Source organism: Canis lupus, chromosome 24, assembly GCF_048164855.1.
Source record: "Canis lupus baileyi chromosome 24, mCanLup2.hap1, whole genome shotgun sequence".
Taxonomy (NCBI): Eukaryota; Metazoa; Chordata; class Mammalia; order Carnivora; family Canidae; genus Canis; species Canis lupus.
This window is the reverse complement of record NC_132861.1, coordinates 4,586,491-4,602,253: the sequence shown is the minus strand read 5'-3', so window position 1 is coordinate 4,602,253 and position 15,763 is coordinate 4,586,491. Positions and strand designations below refer to the sequence as shown.

At 39.7% G+C, this 15,763-nt stretch overlaps 1 protein-coding gene across 2 annotated transcripts in view; it reads right to left on the bottom strand.

Moving 5' to 3' along the window:
- The window catches only part of TRPC4 (transient receptor potential cation channel subfamily C member 4), a 208,202-nt gene extending 194,160 nt beyond the window's left edge, over nucleotides 1-14,042 (bottom strand). The window contains exon 1 of one of the 2 annotated variants that reach the window (XM_072797298.1): nucleotides 13,813-14,042. The gene's annotated coding sequence lies outside the window, so the exon portion shown is untranslated. The remainder of the gene's footprint in view (nucleotides 1-13,812) is intronic. The other variant, XM_072797299.1, reaches the window with a different exon arrangement.
- Between the last annotated feature and the right edge of the window lie 1,721 nt (nucleotides 14,043-15,763).

The following is a 15,763-nucleotide window of genomic DNA, read 5'->3' as shown; positions in this document are numbered from 1 at the left end:
ATCAAGAGGCTTTGAGAGCACCCTAAAAAGATAAGAAGTAAAACACAGCAGGCCTCTCCAGTATCACACTTCAATCCCTATCCTATTATCCTGGGGAAAAATAGATCCAGTTAGGAGATGACTAAAAGGTTACTGAAGTAATTTTCCAAGAAAGCCTTCAAGCAAATCAGGGAAGTCTGTGAGGTTTTCTTGGTCATTAGTAAAAACAAGAGAAAAGTGGCATGATGATTTTCTGGCAAATCTACACAATGTGTGGAGATAAAAGAAAGTACTCAGGCCAAGAAGAATTAAGAACTATACGTCTGTGACATAGAAATGAGATGATACTCTGAGTCAGGTTTGAGAGACCTCCAACATCTGCTCTTTCCTTAAGGCCAGTCTTGGGTTATAGCCCCAAAGTCCTCCAGATGGCACCCTACAACTTTTGGAGAAGCTTGGTTACCTCCCTCCAGATGTATCAGGATATTGTCTTAAGTCCCATTACAAAGACCTCAATTCCCAGTTACATGAAATCTATGGGCTTCTTGGGTAGGAGCTTGGTGTGCAGTTGCAGACGCTCAGGTCCTTGATAGGAAGGTAGCTCAGGGGAAAGTAAATTCCTAGATCATTATGCCTTCCAGCTTGTCCATGTTGTCATCCCAATGATATGAAGATTTTGTTTCATTCACACCATGGAATATTAAGGAACTAAAAATAATAAGCTATTGATACACACAACAACTTAGATGAATCTCAGGGTTGGTGACCAAGATCTTCCACTAGAAGGAAAGCCTGGCTTTAAGATGGGTTCTCCTGAAGTAGAATGGTGTACCTGCTGTTGGCCATGAGATGAACTCCTTTCCATCATAGGAGATGGTAGTGTTAAGGACCATGGTCACAGCTATGGCTTCAGATCTTGGGTTTAGGGACAGATTAGGAATGTCAGCCCAAACAAATTTGGATCTCCCTTCTGGGACACAACTGACCAGTACTGGGTCTAGAATTAAATTTAACTCCTCACAATCTTCTGAGTAAACCTTTACTCAGGCCATCCACTGGGGCCTCATTATACTTAAAGCCAATATTAAAGCAGAAGACACTATGAAAAAAAACTCAATTCTCTAGCCCAAAAGATTCAGCATTGACAACTTTTCTCAGAACAGAGCTGACCCCGTATCATTTTGGGATCCAACCATGGTCAAGTCTATAATGGGAATTCAGCATTACCCTCATGCCCTCCTACATCCCTTGAGCAAAGATTAAAATAGACAAATGCATATCTCAGGGTAAACAAGGCCTGATTTGGATCAAATGAAAACAATGAGCAGATATATTAATAATATGCTGCAATGATATTGATGATAAAACCAGAAATACTGTTTCATAAGCAAGTTTGAATGATGTCAACTTACATTATCTGGTGTGATACAATAATGTAGTATATCTGAAGAATATCTTTAAGGAAATATATCAGGTAATTTTAACAGTAGCAGTTATAGCTATAACACAAACACCAGTGAGCAATAAATAGGATTTTTATAATGGACTTCAAGTGAGAGAAATGAAGATTACTTAGAAAACCACAGGCCTGAAAAATATCTAACCTCAGTGATGAAGAGGTCAAATTGCTACTGCATTATATTGCCTTTACTTTTTGTTCTGTTAATAGTGTGTTTGCTATTCAGTAAGAAAGAGCTATTAATTGGAACTTAATTATAATTGATTTGTGCCAGATTAATTTGATTTTGTTATGAATTATTTTATACAAAATACTTTAAAATGGTTTAGTTTCTAGTGTCAAAGACTTACTAATCATTCAAGAATAATGTTGATACTTCCACACAAATAAATAAGTAAGGTTAAAAATTCTAGAACTCTTTTGCCATAGTCATCTCTCTATGGGTATAATTACATATCTATACTATTCTATATGAGTACAGTTGCTTTCTTTTAAACATTTTCACAAAATTTTTCAGCATTGAAGTCCAAGTATAAAAGATGACTTCCATCTCTAACTATGACAGAATGACATATAGTGGATTAACATTCTTTCTGATAACATTTAGAAAAGCTGGAAAATGTAAACAAAGAAAGAACCCTCTATCTAAAGAACTGCTGCAGACCTAACTAACTTGGGGAGCCAAGATCTCAGATGGAGAGGAGCCATAGAGAAGTGAACTGACCGTCTATAAATCATGTTTCCCCTCAAGGCATTCGCCAAGGCAACAAGAATGTAAGGTTCCTATAGCCTAGAAAAAAGGGAGATTGATAAAAGTGTCACACTCAAGAACTCTTCTCAAAGCATTTGTTAAAATCTTAAGCTTTGCAAGAAAATAAGACATTATCAGAAAGCTGCTGAAAATTAGAGCGAAGTATTCATCAATCTCACAAAAATTCAAAGACAAAACTCATTATTATGGAAGCTGCAATGAGAAGTAGTCTTATTAAATATCCAAGATTCTTAGACCCTGAGACCCTATCATGTATTACTGGGGTCAACCAGGGATTCAGAGACTTGCAAAGTCTGAAAATTAGCCTCTGATCAGCTCAGCTTATGATTGGATTAAGATGTCTATTTCCATTCTAGCTGCCTGTTGGAGAATAGGGCATAACCTCTTTGGGAGAGGATGGCAAAGCTATAATTTTTTCTATAATTTTTAAAAATTTTTTATTAATTTATTCATGAGAGACAGAAAGAGATAGAGGCAGAGACACATGCAGAGGGAGAAGCAGGCTCCATGCAGAGAGCTTGACATAGGACTCAATCCCAGGTCTCAAGATCAGGCCCTGGGCTGAAGGCAGCGCTAAACCGCTGAGCAACCCAGGCTGCCCTCTATAATTTTTGATATACATTATTTTTTTTAAGATTCTATTTATATTCATGAGAGATACAGAGAAAGAGGAAGAGACATAGGGCAGATTTTTAAGATTCTATTTATTTATTCATGAGAGATAGAGAGGCAGAGACATAGGGCAGAGGGAGGAACCTGATGCAGGACTCGATTCCAGGACCCCAGGATCACAACCTGAGCCAAAGGCAGACACTCAACTGCTGAGCCACCAAGCGGCCCCCATTTTCCACCTTTAAATAAAAAACTGTGAGGCATTCTAATAAAAAGTTAAGAGAAACATATCAACACATGGCCTTTGTTATTGTAGTTATTAGCCTCAGACTTTAAACTGAATGTGTTGTTCAAAAATACTCAGAAATAAGATGGCAAAATTGAAAATTTTATGAGGGATCTAAAATCTATTTTAAAAGAATCAAATTAAAATACTGAGAGTGAAAAATGTAATAATTGAAATTAATAACATTAAATTAGTTTAACAACAGATAGGACATAGTAAAAAAAAAAAAAAGAAGATTCATGAAAGGAAAATAAGACTACAAAAATTAACCAGATTATAGCAGAGAGAGCAAAAATGGATGGAAAATGCATTATAAGAAGAATGAAAAGACCACTAGATATATGACAGAGTAAAAAGGCAAAAATGTATAATTGGAGTTCTTAAGGGAAAAGAAAGGAAAGTGCCCAACTATATCTGAAGAGGTGACCAAGAATTTTTCAAAACTGGTGAAATTTATGAATCCATTATAAAGAACCATTCCAAATGTCAAGCAGTAGAAATTCAAAGAGATCATGTAAGCACATTATTGGAAGACTACAGAGACAGAAGACTAAGAAAAAAACTTATAAAACCAATAAAAAATTAAGAACACACCTTTCTCAGAGGAACAACAGTCAGACCAATGGCTGACTTCTCAACAGAAATGATGGAAGTCGAAAGTCAATTGGGTGGTGTCTGTAAAGTATTGAAAGAAAATAATTCCCAATATAGAATACTCGAACAAATGAAAATAGCTTTAAAAGCAAGGTGAAAACCAAAACATTTTCAATCAAAGACCGAAAAAATTCATTGCTACCATACTGACACAAAACACGCTAGTAAGTCCTAGTGGTTCCCCACGGAGACATGGCGTCACGAAAAGGAAGCGAAGGCATCTGAAAGTAGCAGATGTTACATATGCAATTATAAAAATACACAAGAAAACTAAAAGAGAAAATAAAACATATTTATGATTGTTCTTGAAAAGAATAGAAAATTAAATTTATCCAGCTTATCCTGCCTAGCCCCCAAAAGCACATGCACATTTTATCTTTATTAAAGATAAATACGCTATCCCTCATATTTATTTCAACATACTCGTAAAGAAATAAAGACAACAACAGTTCATCAAAAGTCATAAATATTTTGTAGTGTTTGGTCTTACATTTATATTTCAAATAACTGGCAAACACTTTCAAAAGTACTGCTAAAAATTTTAAGTAAGTAAACTAAAAGTACTTGTTACCTGAATTAAAACTAAAATGTTAAATTCTTTTTAAAATAAATGACTATGATTTATAAATCAGCAACATATGTTAAGTATTTTGATGTTTCACATAAGACATTTGAAAATATTCATATAGTAACTACTGTTAGTATTTATCCTCATGATTATAGTGAGCATTCATTTTAGTGTAAATCAAAAAAAAAAAAAAAAAAAGGGCTAAAAAACTCCCAGGACCAACTTTGTAACGATTTCATCCTCGTAACAGAGAATGCAATTACTCATTTTCCTTAAACACAATAGATTAAATTAATCTTGCCTTTCCCCAAATATCAAGGGAGGATGTGGCAATATGAAATCTCCTTCCTTAAAAGTTTTTGCTTAAATCCTTCCTGATATCAAATTTTCTTAAATACATTAGGAAGAAACTTCTATCTCTAACCTAAAGAAAAAGAAAAAAGAAACTATTAATGATATTTTATCATAAGTCATAATTCAACCTTGAGTAAGGATCTTACAACTTTGTAAATGTTCAGAAAAATAAATGTTCATCATCGTCACCATCTACATATGGAAGCACCCTGGTCCATTTGAGGCAGCAGGGAATGTGAATTTATATATGGCAACTCCTCTGTCATAAGCCTCCTCTCTATGAGGATGCAGCCTCAAACAAGAAGCCCATCTGTGGGGAGAGGACTGATGAAGTGCAAACAGTAAGTATGACTGAATGTTGCACTGGAAATGAACCAAAGGGTATATGAAACCCTCTGAGCAGTCACTGTCTTTGCTGTACTTGTACATCCATTTCGTTTTGATTAAAAACTCAAAATAAATCCTGGAAGGCTCTAAAACACTTCTAAAAGCTACTGAATGCCAATGCATTTTAGAAGTAGTTAGAGACTCTCTATAATTACATTAAATATTTGATACATAATCCTGGTATATTTTTATAGATGAGATTTTATTTTGAATCTTAAGACCAGGAGCCATTGTAAGAATGCCCAGCTTTCAAAGAACTTTCTTTAAATAAACTAAAATGAATCAAGATTATGTTTTTCAAATACACCTAGATTATTCAACAATGGATTATTTCAAATACTCCATTTTTTTACCTCTCAGATTAATCTCTGCTTCTATTTTTACTTCATAAATATCTGTCACAAAAAAATCAGAGGCTAAAATATTATAATATACAACAGATCTGCATTTTGTTGCCAAAAATGATTACAATGAACTATTAATCAAAATGAGGCAATTACTAATATTTAATTGTACTCAATATTTCAATTATAGCAGTGTAATAACTAGTAAGAAAGTGTTTAAGTATATTAGAAAGTTTGCTTTAAATTCTTTTAGTGGTTCACTGCTAAGTACAATAGAATAGAAACAAGCTTTTATTCTTCAAGTTAAAGTTGTTGATATTTTATATGTTGGAAAAATTTCTTTACTACAAGTACTATTATGATGAAATGTTTTTCATTATACCTTCTTTTATTCATGAAAGGGCAAAATCATTTGCTGGTTCACTTTGTTTCAAGAACGTGCTGGAATACTAAATGAAAAAAGTATGCCGTTCAGCTCTCTAAGTAGCTTGTACTTTACAAATCAAAATGTTAAGCTGTGAGGTTAAAATGAACTAGACAAGCAAATGAGTCTTTTCCCTTTGCCAAGATTTTCTTTTTATTCAACCAATACATAGGGATATGTCTTATTTTTTTTTAAGATGCAAAGCTATTTAATACCCTACAGAGCAATAATAATCCCAAAATTTGACTGTTCTTTAAAAATACTCTTTCTCTTAACTATAGAGGTTCTCAGAAGCTTAGATGTAGGAACTCTGATTATTTCACAAGCTGACTCTCAGAAAGCAAAATTTCGGCACAAAGTGGGTAGTCCTAGGAATGTAGGTCGCAAAAAAAGTTTTTTTTATAAAGGTTAATGTAGCTGTCCAGTCCCTTTCTTTGTTCCAAACATTTAAGACCATGAGAAAGATGGTCTGCTTCTAAGTCTTCAATACATTCTCATCTATAGACAGAGCAGCTGGCTAGGAAACACTAGCACTGGATACGAGAACTTCTAGATGATTCTAGAATGGAACCACCCTATATTTGTGTATATATATAATATATATGCATATAGGGGATCCCTGGGTGGCTCAGCGGTTTAGCGCCTGCCTTTGGCCCAGGGCGCGATCCTGGAGTCCCGGGATCGAGTCCCACGTCAGGCTCCCAGCATGGAGCCTGCTTCTCCCTCCTCCTGTGTCTCTGCCTCTCTCTCTTTGATAAATAAATAAGTAAATCTTTAAAATATATATATATATATATGCATATAGTATATTAGCGAAAAATCATTTAGTAAGATTTGAAAGTTTTGCTTAGAAAAAGACTTTTGAATTAGATGACCTTCCAAGTCATTCATTACATATCTAACCATTCCATAGGGACACTGACATTGGCAAATAACTTCTCTTGTCTTTTATGGGCTACTCTACATTCTGCTAACTATTTGTATCTCACTATCTCTGATAATTACTCTGTGGTCATTATTTTAAGAGCTTACTACCCAGGGGCAGTCCCTCATTCTTTTTGTTACTTATATAATATGCACACACATGTGCACACACTCTCTCTCTCTATATATATATATAAAAATATAAAATATAATATTATGTATGATACATGTTTATAAAGTATTTGTATTAATTTATTATACATAATATATTAATATTCTATCTAATCAAATTTATATTTTATAAGTTATATTTAATTAATTTAAATATAGGTTTTTAATGCTAGTATATGTTTAAGTGCAGCATTATGTATAACTCTAGATGAAATTAAACAAGACCCAATACCTGCACTTGTCACATTACAACTATCACTGAAGAGAATTCATTTAAATGTGATCTTCAGGATATGCAGCTTTATCTCACCTAGCATGAAGGGGATCTTTACATAAAATGATACCTGTGTTGTCACAAATAGCAGGGATGGCTATCTATAAACACAATGGATTCTCCATTCTTCACTAGTGTACACTATGCAACACGCCTGTCCTCTCATCCTTCCATTGTGGTTTTGGGAATTCATACTGCTGTGTGACCAGTTACTAGAAAGCACAGCAAGAGTTGAACATAGCAGCTGACAATAGACCAATCATCTATTCATTCATTTCATTTACTCCATTCATCTATTCAAAAAGCACACATTGAACCCTAATTGTACTAATACAGTGAAAATGAAAATTACAGTGCAATGTGCTATGAACTATATAATCCTGGTATGCACAGGATCTAGCTTCCACAGTTGTGTAGTTTCCCCACTATTATTTAGAGGTAAGACATAGGAAAGATGTAGCAGAGTATCTGAACACTTTTCATAAACCTTGGTTCTCAATGAAATAGAATGAAAAGACAAAAAAAAAAAAAAGCTCATGCCATGCACAGTTGGACATCATGTACTTGTCAAGTCTTTGACATGAATTCTCAACTTAATTTGTCAAATATAATCACTCCCAAGAAGTCTCTGGCTTTCTTTAATTCAGTAGATATTCCTAAGAAATATTGCTGTCTTCTTTCAACTTTGACCACACTTCCAGTGTCATGGGACACTCTCCCATAAGAACTGCGTCACAGCACCATGTAAACTAAAACACATTGATAATTAGCTATATATAAATCCAATGAGCATGATGGGAGTAACTAGTTGACTGCAAGCTATAGCCACTGAATAACTATGGGTTCATTACTTCTGCAACATAAGAAATAATATGGTATGCAATATATCACGCAAGTGCAATGTCATTATTATAACTGACTTCAGTCTATAAATAAATATGCTCAAAATTCAGCCAACTATGGTATTACAAAACTGAAATCAATTAGTTAGGGTCAATTACAAAAGCATAACACTTATTACAATCTAATTCAGTTAAAAACTCATAGATTTTTTTGAGCATCTTCCGGGTTTCTTAAAGGAGTTTACTGTCTAGCTCAGGAGACAGACCTGTACCCACCTGCAAATCAGAATATAACAAAGTTTTGCTGGTATTTATACTTGCAACACCTGGAGACAGGAAGGAAACTTTCAAAGGAGACAGTACTGGTGAACTAGACTTTAGTGCATGAAGAACATTTTGACAGGAGGAAATAAGGGGAAATTTATTATATACAGAGGGAACTTTGCCAGAAAATACAAAGATGAAGACCTTATTCTTCTGCCATTCATCTAATTATTCAATTATTCACTTACTAATATTCAATAAATATCTACTGAATGGGTAGCATTTCAGTGTTAATTTTTGCAATGGTATTACACATATTCAAGAAAACTATTCCTTTAACTTCAATGTCAATAAGCCTTTGGACATAATCACATCATTTTAACTGCAGATATACCTTTGAAAAAAAAAAGTGGCAAATTTCTTAAAATATGTTACCAGCTGACAGATGCCTTCTGGGATATATGAATGAGAGCTCCCCTGGTTAAATACCAAGGGACATTAAAAATAATTAGGCGATTAAATTTTTCAGATAAAATTAAGATAAAAACACTTGTCTAAAAGTTTTATATAGCATCAACAAGATGCGATAATATAAACCTAACATGCTTATTTAGCACGATTACATTTTCTATAAACAAACATGTTTTATTAACAGCCTAGGGATGTTTTAAAGTTTTGAATGAGAATTTTTTATTTATAAATTGTAATTTAATGACTCAAAAAAAATTATAACCTCCAATTTTATCCATAAAAAGCTTTTTTTTTCTTTCCATACACATTACATTTATATTCAAGAAGAAGAAAAATAATTTTGAGAACAACCTGCTTGAGGTGAGTGGCTTAGCTCTTGCTCTGCTTCGAAACTTTTAGAACTTTAGTTAACAGAGTATTGTTTGATGATAACTCATAATGAGATTATACCCCAATGTTAAAATATCCGAAAAATTAAAGACATAAAAGTGGTAGGAATACCGTGAACTTATGAACCTTGTTAAGAGACACTAATTTTAGTTCAGAAGCCATAAAAATTAAGTAAAAAAAAAAAAAAAAAGTCAGTTTTAGAATCAAATAGACAAGGGCTCAAATCCAGACTTGCCACAAAGCAACTTTGTGGTATTTTAGAACTTTGGTCTTTTCAAAGTCTTCAAAGGGTGTTAATGATACTAGTTTTATGGTAGATGTGAAAATAAACATGAGAAAAAGTTGTCTTGTTTTTTTTTTAAGTTCTAGCATAGTATCTGGTACATACTAAGCACTCATAAGCTTTGGCTCCCATCTCTTTTTCCTCCTTTCATGAACATGAAATAGTTCATGTGTTCTGTCTTAAACAAGTTTTAACTTTAATGAAATTTGTTCAAGAAAATTACTTACGTTGACTTTTTCAATGTATTTTAAAAATATAATAGCAAACTATAAGCAGAATATAATGAATACATGTCTGATTGATTTCATTGCACTTGCTATTCCTCAAAAAGAAGGCAGTGTGCTAGATAAAGTGATTAAGGCATGTTTTTAAATTAATGTTTTAATTAACATTTTTAATTTTATGTATAAAACTGTGCCTATGTGTCATCTTTTGCTCCACGAGAAGCCATTACTCTGTAACACTGCTATATTTCAAAGGAAACATTTTTTAAAAGGAGACAAAACATACAATAATATTAATGGCATGTTATTTACTGATGAGTTACAGAAGCAGATCCAGTACTGAAACCTTTATCTCTTTTTTGCATACTATTTAAGCAAGACTGAACTTTCCAAAGGATCACTAAGACTTGTAAAAAATTTAAGTAGATCACTTCATTCACCGGATGCCTCAGAGAGAACAGCATAGTTTTAAATTGGTATATTTTCAAGGCATGTGTCTTTCATTTTCATTTTAGCGAATGAATGGCTACTTTTTCTAAATGTATTTTTTCATCATAGAGTGTTTCTGGCAGTACTTCTGTTTTCAGAGATCAGGTCTGTATTTGTACTGATTAAAAGATATAGCCATGATATTCTATCCTTGATCAAAATAGTCTCCCATCTCTTAAAATATTGAGATCTCATTGCATCTGGGAGGGTTAAAAGTAGAAAACATAAGGACAGGGATCCCTGGGTGGCACAGCAGTTTAGCGCCTGCCTTTGGCCCAGGGCGCGATCCTGGAGACCCGGGATCGAATCCCACGTCGGGCTCCCGGTGCATGGAGCCTGCTTCTCCCTCTGCCTGTGTCTCTGCCTCTCTTTCTCTCTCTCTCTCTCTCTCTGTGTGACTATCATAAATTTAAAAAAAAAAAAAGAAAAAAGAAAACATAAGGACAGAAAAGAGTTCTGAAGCAACTGTCCAAGGAAGTGGGGTTGAATTAATCGGTTTTAATATGTATTTGGGGTAGGGAGGTGATGGGCATAAATTTGGTGAAAAAAGACAAGATTTTTATTTTGAGCTGTCTCTTCAATCTCCTTTTCAATGACAACCAAAATGCTTATGGGAGGTTTTCCATAGATATTAAGAGGCTGAATAGTATATTTACCTGGCTTCAAGTTAGCCCAGACAAAACAACGTAGAAAGTAAAGACACACACTAGAATCTGATCTCATAAAGTGTTTGGCAATAATGATTTTGAAAAAGAAAGATTTAATCATTTATTATATTTCCTGCCACCTAGCTTGTTTTAAAAAAATAAAACAGGGCAGCCCCGGTGGCTCAGTGGCTTAGCGCCGCCTTCAGCCCAAGGCATGATCCTGGAGACCTGGGATTGAGTCCCACATCGGGCTCCCTGCATGGCCTGCTTCTCCCTCTGCCTGTGTCTCTGCCTCTCTCTCTCTCTCTCTCTCTCTGTCTCTAATAAACAAAAAATAAAATCTTAAAAAATAAAACAATCATCTTTTCATAAGAAAGGTCCACAGTTTTACTATACTAGCTATACTGTTGAGCAATTTTTGTATATCTGTATTTAAAAAATCTTTCATGCCTTTGAGCACTGATATTCACAATTTTAAGTATTGAACAAATATGTGTATATCTTTATGTTACAATATATGAAGTAATTAGAAAAGATAATTTCAGTTTTTAGTTGTTAAAGGTAATGTTGATAATCTTAATTGCCAGAAATTACCCTGGCAATCAAATGCACAATTTTAAAAGCATGCCAACATTCTCAACAATATATTTATAAAAATATTGTTTAATTCAGTGGGGTTAATCAGCACATCCTAAAGGCTATTATTATACTTCAATAGAAATTTATCATGCTCTAATAGGTTTAAGCTTAAAAGTTTAAAATGGGTTTGCTGAAGAAGATATATAAGATATTTGAGTTTCTCCTAAACAGAAAGAATAATAACAATGTTTTAGATATTTTACTTATGTAAAGTATGAGTTAATTAAGGTTATCTTATATGGAAAGTTATTTGGTCTATTTTAATTGTCAAAGTGGCCATAAAATTCATAGAGAACTTTAATTTTCTCATAGTTTTTAATGTGCATTTTAATCTTGACCTTCTGGGAATAAATGCAGCAGAAAAATAAAGAACACAAAAACGACAAAATTTTACAGCTTATAAATAATGGAAATCTATTTTACCTTTTATAAATCTTTGAGAACCATTAAACAAGTAAATGGAAACTTATTTTCCAAAGTCAGAGATTTTTAGAAATGTTGGCAATGTTTGAAAGATTTTTCTAAAGAGACATTTCTTCTATGTGTTGAGCTTAGATACTTTCTGCTTTGATGAATGCTCGTTTCTTTAAGTTAACAGGATGAAGAACTTTTCTAAATTTGCAATGACACATCTCACTATGCCTTATCTGAACTATTGATCTAACAATATATTCATTATATTTATTCACTGGAATATTACGCACCTCTTGTATCAGTCTCATTAACCAGTTAGCATCTCTCCTTGAGGGCAACTTTCTTAGCGTAAATCTTTCAGCTCTTCACTCCATAACAGCAAGTTTGCAGAATAGCTGAGCTCTAATCGGAGCTCTATTGAAAGGCTCTCCAGCTCCCTGGTTTCTTATTCATAAGCAACGTAAGTGCTTGCTTGCTTGCTTGCTTGCTTTCTACCTGCGCTAACCTTTATTAATACAAGACATCTGCATAAAATACTTTGATAAGGCCCATTTGACTTCTGATGTGATTTGCCTTAACTGCATTAATTCATAAATACAATTTTTAAAGTGCTTCTTTACAACGTCTTACTTAAATTTTGATTCTAATATCTAAAGTACTAGTTATCCCTGTACCTTGATTCTTTGCCATAAATACTTAAGGAGAAATGTTTCCTCGTATGCCGTCCAGAATAAGAAGTATGTATTACAAATGTCAGTTTAAATAGCAAACCATAACATGGAAATGATGATTTCAATGTTTTAACATATCCACCCACTCTTTCTTACTCTTATTGTCTAATCCAGATTAAAAAAAAAAAAAAAAACCTCTAGTTAACCATTTTTCTTAAAGCATTTGTGGTATGTCATTTTGTGATTACTACGATCGAAAAGCATGAAATTACATGAAACCTGAAAGATTTTTTTTGTTTGTTTTACAAGTCTGTTGTAAATTTATTTTTAATAAAAGAAGTAAGCCTTGCTTCTGCCTCCTCCCACTCCTTTGGCTTGGTGCTTACTCAGTAGGCAGTGAGAAACCCGCTGCATTTTATAGCTGTGTAATTTAACTGGGAAGGGTCTCCCTAAGAAACCATGTGAACAGGGATGCATCATAGTGGATGCAACACGGTGAATACAGACAAGATACCACCTCCCTTTTTTTCAGTCTCTCCCAAATCCTCCAACCCTTGCCAGGATTCGCTAGCTCTAGTCACAAAAGGCAGCTGAGTTCACAGCTGGAACAACAAGTTGTGCTGTGAATCTCCGTGATTTACCCAAGTAGCAAACAGGGTCATCGGCTTAGTTGGAATTTCAGTTGCCAAGCGAACTAGGAATCGCTTCGCGTTGGTCCAGCAACACCGATAAAAGTGTTTGTTTCTTGGTAGAGAATGAAAATGACGCAGAGCGTAACTGATCGACAGAGCATCGATCACTTTCCTCTCCCTTTCCCCCGGGTCGGTGCCAGAGAGTCTAGGGCTCACTTCTAGACGCCCAGGGGCCACCAGGATCTCCATTTTCCCCAAACGCACGAAAGGCTAAAAACAGCCTTCCTCCCCGGCACCGCGGCGTGGCCGCAGCCGCTTTGTTTACCATATAAGTCACCTCGGGGGTTCACTGCTCGCCTTCTCCCCCGTTTTCAAGCTGGGTGCCGCGAGAGGCTGAGGAGCATCCCCAAACTCCCGCGCGGCCCGGCTCAGCCGCAGGAAGCCGCACAACCGCGGTCTGGAGCCCTCAGGAGAAACCCTGCGGCCGGAGCCTTTGAACTCCTGACCCCCGGGGATGCCCGCCTCCCGGGAGGGAGCCGGCTTCCCGGGCACTGGAGAAACTTCACCGGGATCCCAGAGAGAAGCGACGTGCAGCCGCGGTCAAACGGGGCTCTGAGGCGGCGCGACACCCCCTTTACCTGCAAAGTTGGCAGGCTCCGGGCCGAGGCGAGGCCGGTCCCAGGACGCGTGGCGCGGGTGCTCCGCCGGGGACAGCACGCCCGGCCGATTGCAGCGGGGTTTCCTCCGTCGCCGCCGAGTTGTGGAGCATTCCAAGGAAAACGCCAGAGCTGGAGCCCACGCAGCTGGCACCGAACTGGGCGGAGTGAGGATGCTCCGAGCCGCGCCGGGGGCGGCGGGGGAGGGGCGGCGCGGGCGGGGGCGGCGAGCTCCGGCCCCCTCCGCGATCCCTCGGGGTAAAGTCGGCGTTCCCACGGCTGCCGGCGGGAGCCCAGAGGAAGCCACCCCGCCCTTCGTCCCGGCCGGCCGCCTGCCTCCGGGTCCGCACGGACCCCGCTCGGGAGCGCCGGCCCGGGGGATGCGCGGCCCACGCACCGCTCTGCGCGCCCGGGGGGGGCGGGGGGGGAGGGGAGGGGAGGGACCCGCGCGGGCGGGCGCTGCCGTGGACCCCGCGCCGCCGCCGCCGCCGCCGCCGCCGCCCTGGGCCAACTCCGTGGGGGCAGCCGGCGGGCTTACCGCGAGCCAGCCGTGGTCCGGCCGAGTCGGTGGCGGAGCCCACCGCGGGGTCCCGGGGGTCCTGGGTGCGGCCGGACGCCCCTCCAGGCTCCGGGCTGCTGTGCGCAGACGCCCGACCCGGTGGGCGCGGGCGCGGGCGCGGGGACCGGCCTCTGGACGTTCTGCTCCCGAACCTGGAAGCAAGCAGCGGAGGCGGCGGGTCGCCCGACGTGACAGAAGTGCCCGCCCGCCGCCGCCGCCGCCGCCGCCGCCGGGGGTCTCGGAGCCCCCGCAGCCCGGCTCGGCCGGCCCGGCACCCCCTCTCCCGTCCTCAAGGGGTCAGGCTTCCCCGCCAGCGCCCGAGCGTGCGGCCCGCCTCTAGGCTCTAGGGCCGCCCCGGGACCGTCGCAGCGAGTCCCCGAGGCTCAGGTCCGGCCGCCCCGCCCGCTCGCTCTTTCCGACGAGCGGGGGACTCAGAAAGTCTCCAAGTACCAAGTAAAACCCGAGCACGCACCGGCCTAGGGGCGCGAGGCTCCGTGGCTTCGGGTGGGGAGTGCGAGTGCGAGTGCGTGTGAGTGTGCGAGTGCGAGTGCGAGTGCGTGCGCGACGGGGATGCCCGCCGCAGCCCACCGAGACCTCAGGGCAGGAGCTGGCGCCTGGCCAGCCCCTCCGCGGTCCACACAGCGACAGGACGGAAGCGCCCGCGGGAAACGCCGCACCTCGGCCCAGCGGGCAGCTAACCCACTCGCTGCGAAGGCGGCCCGGGGGTTCCCAGCCGTGACCCGCGGAGCCCGCGTGGCCGCGGCCCCAGGACGGCAGGGTCGGTCCGTGGAACACGAGGCGTCCGGGCGGAATCGTCGCTACGGAGCATCCGCTCGAGACCCTCGGGGCTCCCCGACCCCTTTATTTTCCGAAAGCCCTGGGGCGAGCGCGGGCCGCCGACCGCGCCTCGGCCGCTGCCGCTGCCTGCTCCAGCCCGGGCCGCGCAACGCAGGAGCGGCGGCCGCGTCCCGTCCCAGCCGCGCGGGGCCCGAGCCGAGCTGCGGCCGGACCGCAGCGCCCACCCCGGGAGGAGCCCCCGCGGGACACCGGCACCGAGCGGCGGGCCCGCGCCCACGCGCAGACGCCGGAGCGCGAAACTAAATCTCCTTCCTGGTTACCTTTTTTTTTTTTTTTCTTTTCCCCCTCTCCTCTTCAGTTCACAGGAGTTGGGGCTTTCTGGAATATTTACGTGAGCAAAGAGGATATCGCTAGAGATCACCCACTGGCTGATGTGCGCGCTCTTTCCTTTTAGATCACTTTTCTTACTTCTAAATGTCTCCTTCTCTCTAGCTTACTACTCATCTCCTGTGTTTATCGCAAGCTCAGCCTTGACATCGGTCCTAAATTTTTAGGATCATCCCCTCCAAAATACTG